The following is an 11,017-nucleotide window of genomic DNA, read 5'->3' as shown; positions in this document are numbered from 1 at the left end:
TCAGTTTTCCCATATGCTCAGCTCTTCCAATACAGTTACAACATTGCCATCTACCCAACTTTCTGGAAAATTGCCAGAATATGTCCTGTGCACAAATAGCAGGACAAATCTAACCCAGCCATTAATTTCCCTACCAGTATACTGTTGAGCATCAGTAAAGTGATGGAAGGTGTCATCACCAGTGCTATCGAGTAGCACTTGCTCAGTGACGCCCAGTTTGGGTTCTGCAGGGCCACTCAGCTACTGACCTCTTTCCAGTCTTGGTTCAAACAAAATGAACTAAAGAGCTGAATTCTAGAGGTGAGTTGAGAGTGATAGCCCTTGATATCAAGGCTGCATTCGATCGAGTGTGGCTTTGATTAGCTTCCAGTCTGCAACTCACTCTCAGGTATCAGTTATTCTATATATAATTAGCTCAGACCCCTCAATTAGATTCAGTCTGTATCACACTCCTGATTCCGGTCTGTAACTCATAGTGAAAATCAGTCATATGAGACTAATTGGAGGTAGGGGAATATGTTAAATGGAATAACATGTTTCCTTGAAATGCTGCACACTCTGTTGTAATTAGTTTGAGGAAAGAGTCCTAGGTAAATGGTGAATTTCAAAACCTTTGTGATTAAATAATTGTGTTTGTAATTTCATTTTCTGGCCAGAGTAAACTTCCAAATATTATTGGAGTATTTACGTCAATTTTCAATTCTGGATGATAAGATTTCTCATCCTAAATGCTATTTGGTGTGAATTTGTGCTCTAAAATGGGGAAAGTGGGAGTTTTAGACAAGTAATTCTCTTTGAACAGAATTATCCAGTGACAAAAATTAAACCATGTCAGATAGAACAGACAGCAGCTGGGACAGTTATTTTGCAAGACAAGACAGGTAAACTTGAGAATGTAGCTGCCGGTGTTTCCCTAACTGTTCCAACGCTGTGTAGTGAGACAACACAAGTGTGTAATGTCACCCAGGAGCCGCAAGGCACAGGCAAAGGATTAGGACCCTGAAGCACAGTTATGGAAAAGATTAAAAAGTCCCTTTCCCCCACTGAAGTTAAAGAAGACCTTTGTGAAAACTGGATTGTGTTCACACAGAGTTCCCACGACAGTGACAATGAAGCATTCCTTATATTTGACTGAAATCAATGTTAAAACTAGGAGTAGTCCAAAAGAATAGAATAGACTTTATTGCCACGTGCACTCGAAAGAGTGCAGTGAAAAGTTTGTAATGTCATTTCTCGGCACCATCTTAGGTACAGGATACCTAGGTACAGATACTTTATGTGCTGTTGCAGAATTGAAATAGTTTTTAAAAAAGACTAGCATGGGAATACAGAGTTTAAAAAGTCCAGAATTATAATAAAGATATCCCTAAGTACTCAAGTTATAATCCTTTCTTGCTGAATCTGTGCCCACCGGGCTTCAGTAATCACAGCCTTGCTGCCTCCACAGGGCTGGCCTCTATCCAGGACTTGCCTCCAGGACTCGTCTTCCCCTCCCCACCCCCCGGCCCCGGAATAGGTTCATGATTTTAAAATCCTATTTAATTGTAAGTTTTCAGAATTGTTCTTTATTAAACTGGTGCATGGGGATTAAAAAAAAGGCTTAGCTTGGCCTCAAAACATTGATAAATCTTTTTGGAAGACATCCAATTTGAATTCTGAATTTGGAATAAATTAGAAATCGAATATTAAATATTTAATAGAATATAAATTAGCATAGACAATAGAGAGTAAAATGACTGTTGATAGTCTTTTTAAACTGAATACTTGAAAGTATGCCATGGTATCGCCTGGTGACGGGCCGTGCCTCATCTGAGCCCAGCAGAATGCACTCTTAGTGCTGACTGTTTTAAATCTTCTCTCTCACCTTCTGTAGGGTGGATTGTGTTCTTTGAATATGATCAATGCACTAGACTTCTTCCAGAGCCACAGTGAATTGTGTTTTTTTTTAAATATTTTGAATAGATTGCAAGAACACAGTGAGGGAGCTGGAAGTCTTGTGGAGTCTTTGAAAACAGGTGAATCCTGAACTGACTGCAGTCATTTGAAGCTTTAGTATAAGAGCACAATTTAAAACCACTGAGGCTAGACATAATTGTTTCTGAAATTGGGATTGATAAAGTTACTTGCTATAAGTTGCCAGTTCAAGCGCACAGTGGAAAATTCAATGGAATTTTGAAGGGAAAATGCATTTAAATCTTTTAACTTTAATTTAAAATAAGAGCCAATGGATACAGTGGAGGTAGTTTTAATTTGTTTCAGAATAAAATGGGATAGATTAATTTATTACCAAACAAACAATTGACCATTAATGAAACCTGTTAGCCCAACAATACTGCTGAGGCTGTATATCACCAAAACCTTGGAGTCTTTTGTTGTCAGTTTGAATTTGGAATAATTTTGAAAGGAAAGTCAAGTATAATGTCGTGAGTTATGTTTGGAAAAAAATTAAGTATTTTGTTGTCAGAAAGGTTAAATAAACAAAGTTGTTTCAAAGCAGTGCTTGAATCCACACAGCACTAATGTTTGTTACTCTCTGTTTTACAGCTGTTGTGAAAACACATTCTGTTGTTTACTCTGTATAGTGAAGATTTCTCCAGAGTTCCTGAATCAGCTAAGCCATTAGCAAGTAAGCCATTGGTCACAGTATACCAACTTATTCTGACTCTGCATTCTGCCTATTAACCTGTCTTCAGTCCATCCTAGTATATTGCTCTCAATTCAATTCAATTTCACTCTATTAGTCTTCTGTGTGAAATGTTGTCAAAAGCCTCCTGAAAGTCTAAATACTCCACACTCACTGGTTCCCACTTCTTAATTCTGCTGGCGACATCCTTAAAGAGCACACATCAGGTTTCTCAAACGTAACTTCCCCTTAATAAATCTGTCTCTTCTGTCCAATCAGACATTTATTTTCTAAATATCCAGTAATCACATCCTTTCCAGTAGGTATGGAAAAGGATAGACCTGATCTAAAAGTTCAAGTTCAATATTGGTGGACGACCAATTTTGACAATATTAGGCAAGAAATTTCAAACATTGATTGGGACAGATAATTCACATGTAAAGGGATGGTTGCAAAGTGGGAGGCCATCAAAAATAAGATAACGAGAGACCAGAGGCAGTATGTACCTGTAAGTGTGAGGCTGATAGATGTAGGGAATGATGAATGACTAAAGAAATTGAGCCTCTAGTCGAGAAAAAGGAGGAGGCATGTGGTAGGGATAGACAGCTGAGATTGAGTGAATCACTTCAGGAGTAAAACAGAAGTTTAAGTACACTCAAGAGGAAAGTTAGGAAGGTAACAAGAGAACATGAGAAACCTTTGGCAAATAGGGTTAAGAAGACTTGAAAGAGATTCCACAAAGACATTAAGGACAAAAGAGTAAAGAGGGAGAGAATACGGTCCCTTAAAGATCAACAAGGCTGCCTATGTGTGGAACTGCAGGAATGGGTGAGATACTAAATGAGTATTTTGCATCAGAATTAATTGTGAAGAGGCTACAGAACTTGAAGAATAAACAGTGATATCTTGAAAAGTGTCTATGTTACAGAGGAGGAAATGCTGGACATCTTAAAATGCATAAAGGTGGATAAATCCCTGGGATGTAATCGGGTGTATCATAGAACTATGTGGGAAGCCAGTGAAGTGATTGCTGGACCCCTTGCTGAGATATTTTTATCATTGATAGCATGGGTGAGGTGCTGCAAGACTGGAGGGTGGCTAATGTGGTGCCATTATTTAAGAAAGGTGATAAGGACAAGCCAGGGAACTACAGACCAGTGAGCCTGAAATCAGTGGTGGCCAAGTTGTTAGAGGGAATTCTGAGGCTCAGGATCTCCATGTATTTGGAAAGGCAAGAATTGATTACGGATAGTCAACGTGGCTTTATGTGGGAAATTGAGTCTCACTAACATGATTAGTCTTTTCTGTCACTTCAAAAAAAACTCAAAGGCAAAACTGTGGATGTTGTCGAGATATAGTTCAGCAACATATTCGACAAGGCTCCGTATGGTAAACTGTTTCACAAGGTTAGATCACATGGAATATTGGGAGAGCTAACCATCTGGATACAAAATTGGCTTGAAGATAGGAGATAGAGGGTGGTGGTGTAAGGTTGTTTCTCGGACTGGAGGCCTGTGACCAGTGGTGTGCCGCAGGGATTGGTGATGGGTTCGCTGATTTTTGTCATATACATAAATTATTTGGACATAAATGTAGGAGATACGATTAATAAGTTTGCAGATGAAAGCAAAATTGGAGGTGTAATGGACAGTGAAGGTGGTCACCTCAGAGTACAACGGGATCTTGATCATACACACTTAATGGTAAAGTCCTGGAGAATGTTGTTGAACAAAGAGGCCTTGGAGTGCAGGTTCATAGCTCCTTGAATGTGGAGTCGCAGGTAGACAGGGTAGTGAAGAAGGTGTTTAGTATGCCTGAGTTTATTAGTCAGTGCATTACATGTAGTAATTGGATGTCTTGTTGTGGCTGTACCGGAGGTTGGTTAGGCCACTATTGGTTCAATTCTGGTCTCCCTGTTTTAGGAAAGATGCTATTAAACTGCAAAGGATGCAGAAAAAAATTTACAAGGATGTTGCTGGGGTTGGAGGGTTTGACCGAAAGGGAGAGGCTGAAAAGGCTGGGGTTATTTTCCCACACTGCTGGAGGCTGGGGATTGACCTTATAGAGGTTTGTCCAATCAATAGGGCATGATGAATAGCCAAGATCATTTCTCCAGGGTGGGGGAGTCCAAAGCTAGACAGCATAGGTTTAGGGTGAGAGGGCAAAGATGTAAAAGGGACCTAAGGGACAACGTTTTTCATGCAGACGGTGATGCATGTATGGATTGAGCTGCCAGAGGGAGTGGTGGAGGCTGGTACAATTACAACATTTAAAACGCATCTGGGTGGGTACATGAATAGGAAGAATTAAAGGTATATGGGCCAAATGTTGGCAAAAGCGATGAGATTAATCTAGGATATCTGGTGGTCATGGTCTTCCAATCCAAGATACCTTCTTGCCATTGTTCTTATTCCATCCTGTACTAACAAAGCTACCTCCCTTTCCTTTCGTTCCTGCAGCTACACTTCACAGCGCCACCAACAGCATTTTCCAAATCCATGACCTCTCCGACCAGAGAAGGACAGCAGTTACAGGGGAACGCCACCAGCTGCAGTCTGCCCTCCATGATACACATCATCCTGCCTTGGAGATATATTGCTGTTCTTTCAGACTCCCTGGCTCAAAAAACCCAGAACTCCCTCTCTATCAGCATTGTGGATGAACTCACATCTCCACAGACTGTTGCAGATCAAGAAAGCAGCTCATTACCACTTTCTCGAGGGCAATACATGCTGGCATGTCAAGTGACAGCCACATCCCACCAATGGATTTTTTAAAAAACTGGCGCTGAAGACGAATTCCCCTCCCTTCCAGTCCACGTCTCTCCGCTTTTCAAAACCTAAAGACCTATATCTTCAACCAAGCTTTTGTCAGGCCTCCTAAGATCCCCTTTGACACAGCATTTAATTTGGTTAGATTCGTACGTTTATGTTTCTGAGATGTATCTTGGGACACTTGCCTAACAGAAGGTGTGATGTCAATGAAAGTTCTCTTTAAATCAAATTGTGACAGATTGGGAAAGCCAGTATTAAAATAAATACACAGGTAAATGGAGTTGAGTCACAGATCAGATATGACCCTCAATGAATGATTCATTTCTTTTTCTTTTCTTTTGTATTTTTTTAAATCCTCCTCTTCTCTCTTCCAGCCTCCAAACTCCTAGCCTTCAAAATTCCAGCCTCGGACCTCACGACTTCTGAACTCCTGGCTTCAGAACTCTCAGCCTTGGATCTCACGGCCTCCGACTTGCAGGCTCGGAACTCTCAGCCTCAGCACAGACCCGACGAGGCGTCCTCTTGGACCGTTATGATGGTCTGCCGGCCCAGCATGGCTTCGGCATGAACTTCTGTCTCAAGGTGATTCCAGAGCATTCTCCTGGCCTCATGAACCCTGAGCTGAAGCCAGGCATGGTCTGGAGTTGAAGCCCAGTGCAAACTGGAGGCTAAGTGCCAGCATGAACTGGGTAGGAAGACCTGTTCTGAACTTTTTTCTCCATTTTATAATTTATTCCAATAATCTGCAGTGCTGGACTTTGTATTTTGACCTCAATTCTTTCAAAGAACTGTAACTGAAAAAGCTGTACTTGGGGACCTTTGTACCTAAGATGGCACTGTAAGTGGTGACTTGTACACTTAAGGGTCACTGGACCCAAAATGTTAACTCTGATTTCTCTTCACAGATGCTGCCAGACTTGCTTAGCTTTTCCGGCACCTTCTGTTTTTGTTTCTGATTGACAGCGTCTGTATTTCTTTTGGCTTTTATTTAGTATTTCACTGTATTCATTTGAGTACATAGGATAACAAAGCTAATTCTGATTCTGATATAAGAGATCTGAGTGATTCATTGGCCCCTTCCTGTTCTTATATTCCAAATAAACCAGAACCCAAACACAACTGATGAACAGAATGACATAAGAGCTGGGGACAAGACACGGCAACAGGAAACCAGACCTTGTGCAAAGTTTGTGAGTGGGGGATGTCTGGGGAGAATGTACAGAAAAACTGGAATAGGTCATTCAGCCCCTTTGAGACTGCTCAGCATTTCAGTTAGACCCAGACTAAAGGACAAATAGTCTCCTTTTTTCAGTGAATCCCTACAGTGTGGAAACAGGCCCATCGGCCCAACAAGTCCACACCGAACCACAGAGCATCCCACCCAGACCCATCCCCCATGACCCACCTAATCTACACACCTCTGACACTACAGGCAATTTATCATGGCCAATCCACCTTGCCTGCATGTCTTTGGAATGTGGGAGGAAACCGGAGCACCCGGAGGAAACCCACGCAGACACAGGGAGAATGCGCAAACTCCACACAAACAATCACCCGAGGGTGGAATCGAACCCAGCTCCCTGGCACTGTGAGGCAGCAGTGCTAACCACTGTGCTAAAAAACATTGACATTGCCCAGCTTCCACTAGGGTACACCACAAGCGATTATTGCTAGCGGTGGGATACAAACCCACAACTCAATAGAGACTGGAGCTTAAATCCAGCACCTTAGACCACTCAGCCACGCTACCTTTTTGGGCTGGAGTACCTTTCCCCATGTCCTTACCCCATCCCCATACACTGGGCCTTGTCATCACATGGGCTGCTATCACAAACAACACATTGTCTTTGACTATTAGCAGCTGTTTTATTTCACTCCTTCATCACTGACCAACACTGATTGCTCATCCCTAATTGTTCTTGAGAAGGTAGTGGTGAGCTGTCTTCTTGAACTGTTGAAAGTGATATATTCTCTCCAAAGTATTTCATCACAGGATCCTTCTCTTCCAGGACCTCAGCAGTTTCTTAGTGCAAGCACTTCTCTTTGAGATAAGCCAGATAATTGGCGAAACAAAAGCAGAAATTGCTGGAAAATTTCAGCAGATTTATCGGCATCTGTAGTCAGGGTCTGGAAGTCACTATCTGAAAGGGGAGTGGAGGTAGAAACCCTGAACACATTTAAAAGGTGTCTGGATCTGCAGCTCGAATGCTAGAACCTGCAGGGCTACAGACACAATGTCAGAAAGTGGGTGAGGTTGGATGGATGTTTGTTTGTTGGCCAGTGCAGACACAATGAGAAGTGGTCCCTTCCTGCGCTGTAAATTTTCTGTAAATCTATGAACGGATTCACACAAATTAAAAAGAATACTTTAAAGCTCATCTCATACTTAGAATATTTTAAAGCACCAGAGATATGCTGAACTGTAATTTCAGAGTGAGGAATGACTGTTGGATTGCTCTCCACAGGAAGACAACATTTGTTGCTCAACCCCTTATTTAGCATCAGCGTGTTCATATATGCAAAGAGTTTCGCTAAGTCAAGAACTCTGCTGAGACACCAATAAGTTTGTATTGGGGAAGGAATCACTTGTTTAACCTGCTTCACTTCGCACCAACTTGTTCACATTGATCAAAGACATTTTCAATGTTCTGGCTGTGTGAAGTGTGTTAAGAACAGTGATCTGCTGAGCTGCAAACACACTCGCAATGAGGAATAAGCTAATCAGTTGCTGTGTGCGCAACTACACAAAGCCTGCTGAGAAACCAGTCAGTTTACACTGGGGAGAGCGCATTCACCTGCTCTGTGTCTGAAAAGGGATTCCCTTAGACATCCTTACCCACTGATACACCAATGAGTTCATAAGTGATGACGGAAATTGGATTCTGCTGTTGTTGCTGCAGTTAATCACATTCATAACTGAAACAGATTAATTCAGAGAATTGGGTTTTGTTTTCTTTCTGAGGTTAATGGCACTGTGATGTGACTGGAAGTCGTTATTTTAAAACAACAAATAAATCAGCTTTGTTTCAAACACACTGTGTTGTGTCCTCAGTTTCTCAAAGATGGCAGGAGCATGTTCCCTGAAATCCACCCAGGAAATGCTTTTAGCAGATATTCAACAATTGAACACATCACATTAAATAATTTTCAGCAACGTAGGAGTGAGGGAGATTTTACTCAGGCAGTTATTGTGATCTGTAATGCCCTGCCTGAAGAGGAGTAGAAGCAAATTCAACAATAACTTTCAGCAGTGAATCAGATCTCCTATTTTAAATAAAGAGTCAGAGGAAAGTAGGACTAACTGACAGCTCTTTCAAAGATGGTCGTGTCGCTATCAGGCAGGAGAAGGGGTGATGCCCAACTCCTGAAGAATAACAAGGAATCAAGGAAGTTATAATGAACCTGTATCAGACACAGATCACCCTCGAACGGAGCGTTGTGTTCAATACAGGGAACCACATTTTAGGAAGGAGGTGATCGCTTTGCAGATGTTTCAAAAAAGAAAATTATACAAGGCTGTAGAGCAAAAGCAGGGGGTAAGACAATCATTGGCATGGACACGTTGGGCTGAATGGCCTCTGTTGCATTGTAACCATTCCAATATTCTAATCAAAACTCTGAGGAATGGACAGGGGAGAGGACAGATTGGCAGCTTCTTCATGGATGGTCCTGAGCCACTAAAGCAACTCTATGTTAACTGGTCTGAAGTTCTGAAGAGTTATGCTGGACTTGAAATGTTAATTCCATTTCTCGCGCCACAGAGACTGCCGGAGCAGCTGAGTTTCTCCAACACTTACTGATTAAACTTAATCCAGCATCCACAGTATTTTGCTTCTATGTTAAGTGTTGTTTGATACCCACTTTTCAAATAGGGAGGCAATGGTCTCATAGTATTATTGGTGGACTGTTAATCCAGAGGCCAAGATAACGTTCTGGGTTTGAATCATGCCAATGCAGATGGTGGAATTTGAATTCAACAAAAAAAACCTGGAATTAAGAATTTAGTGATGACCATGAATCCTTTGCCAATTGTCAGAAAAACCCATCTGGTTCACTAACGTCTTTTAGCAAACCGCCACCCTGACCTGGTCTGGCCTATTTGTGACTCCAGAACCACAGCAATGTGGTTAACTCTCAACTGCCCTTTCGGCAACTGGGATGGGCAATAAATACTGCCTAAAAGCTACTCCCACATCCTGTGAATGAATAAAGGAAAAAAAGATATTGAGTTCCCTTTGAATTCTTTGTCAATAGCTTTCCAATACCCTGAGGACTTTCTGAATATATCAGAGGAACATTTGGAACAGAAGAAGGCCATTTAGTCCCTTAAGTCTCCTCAAACATTCAATTCAATCAGGACTGACCTTTATTTCATATACCTTTACCTTTGTTAAGCTCTTAACAAAAATCTAACATCTCCATTTTAAAATGTTCAATTGGCTCTCAGTATCCACAACCTGCCATGACCAGGGATTTTACATTTCTATTTCTCCACTTTGCTCTCACACTGATATTTCTGTGCCGCACTCACTGCACTCTTCCAGTGAAGTTACACATAAGCTTCAAGAAAGCACCTCATCTTTCAATTCAGCACTTTAAAGCTTTCTGGACTCACCATGGAGACCAACATTTTCAGACTGTGAACTCTGTCCCCTATTTTGTTTTCATTTCTCTTGTTTCAGTTTGTTTCTTTGTGAGCTGCACACCTGCTCCAGGCACATCTTTTGTTACTTTGTTTCTTTTCCAGCTCCAACTCCATTGTCTGTGGCCTTTCTGTCATTTAATCTTTCCTGTCTTCTCCCTTGTCACGGACCATCTTTTTGTACTCGCCTAACCCAAATCTTACTCAAATCCAATTACATTTCTTACGTTTCCCAGTCCTGATGAAAATTCATATACCTGAAACATTAACTCTATTTCTTTCTGCAAACATATTGCCTGAACTTCTGAGTTTTTAAAACATGTTCTGTTTTCATTCCGAATTTTTACAATCCTATGAAGAATATCCCTGGTGTAGTGTATTTATTGAACACTTCTGCCATTTCCTGGTTCCCCAATATTATTTTCCCAGTTCATTCTCTCAAGGACCTGTGCTCACTAGATTTAGACAGGCAGATTATTCTTTTTAATCGGTAGCACAGTGGGTTATCAGATCTGCCATGATCTCATTGAATGGCCTACTCCTGCTCCAACACCTTGTGGATGGCAGTGTTTTTAATACATGGTGGATGCCCCTACAATTGGCAGAAAGCTGCTGCATCTAATGTGGAATAGATGTTCTCCGGATGGATATTATCAGGCATGAGCAAACATTCCAACTCACTCGATTACCATTAATGTGGAAAGTTTTGTCATTATTTATACATCAAACTCGAAGCAACGTGCCAATTTTCCACACAAATGCATGTTGCTCCATCAAACGGTGAATGTGACCACAAGCGCAGATTTTCCTGAATTTGCCAGGGACAGAAATCTGTCTGGGGGATTAAAACATTGCCTGCTGGGAGATATGGCATGGATTTGGGAGGAAACAATTCATTCCAGGACGTTGTCGGGGTTGCAGGGTTCGGACTGTACCGCGAGGTTGAATCGGCTGTGGCATTTTTCCCTGGAGCGTCGG

At 41.6% G+C, this 11,017-nt stretch overlaps 1 long non-coding RNA gene across 1 annotated transcript in view; it reads left to right on the top strand.

The window, feature by feature from the left end:
* LOC125483866 overlaps window positions 1-6,146 on the top strand; it is a 9,207-nt gene extending 3,061 nt beyond the window's left edge. Inside the window, exons 2-3 of the long non-coding RNA XR_007262777.1 lie at window positions 2,545-2,626; window positions 5,772-6,146. This is a non-coding gene — a long non-coding RNA (uncharacterized LOC125483866). The remainder of the gene's footprint in view (window positions 1-2,544; window positions 2,627-5,771) is intronic.
* Window positions 6,147-11,017: the final 4,871 nt, after the last annotated feature.

The sequence above is a fragment of the Rhincodon typus genome, chromosome 8 (assembly GCF_021869965.1).
Source record: "Rhincodon typus isolate 14 chromosome 8, sRhiTyp1.1, whole genome shotgun sequence".
NCBI classification, from domain to species: Eukaryota; Metazoa; Chordata; class Chondrichthyes; order Orectolobiformes; family Rhincodontidae; genus Rhincodon; species Rhincodon typus.
The sequence above is the reverse complement of the archived record's forward strand: the minus strand, read 5'-3'. Positions and strand labels throughout refer to the sequence as shown.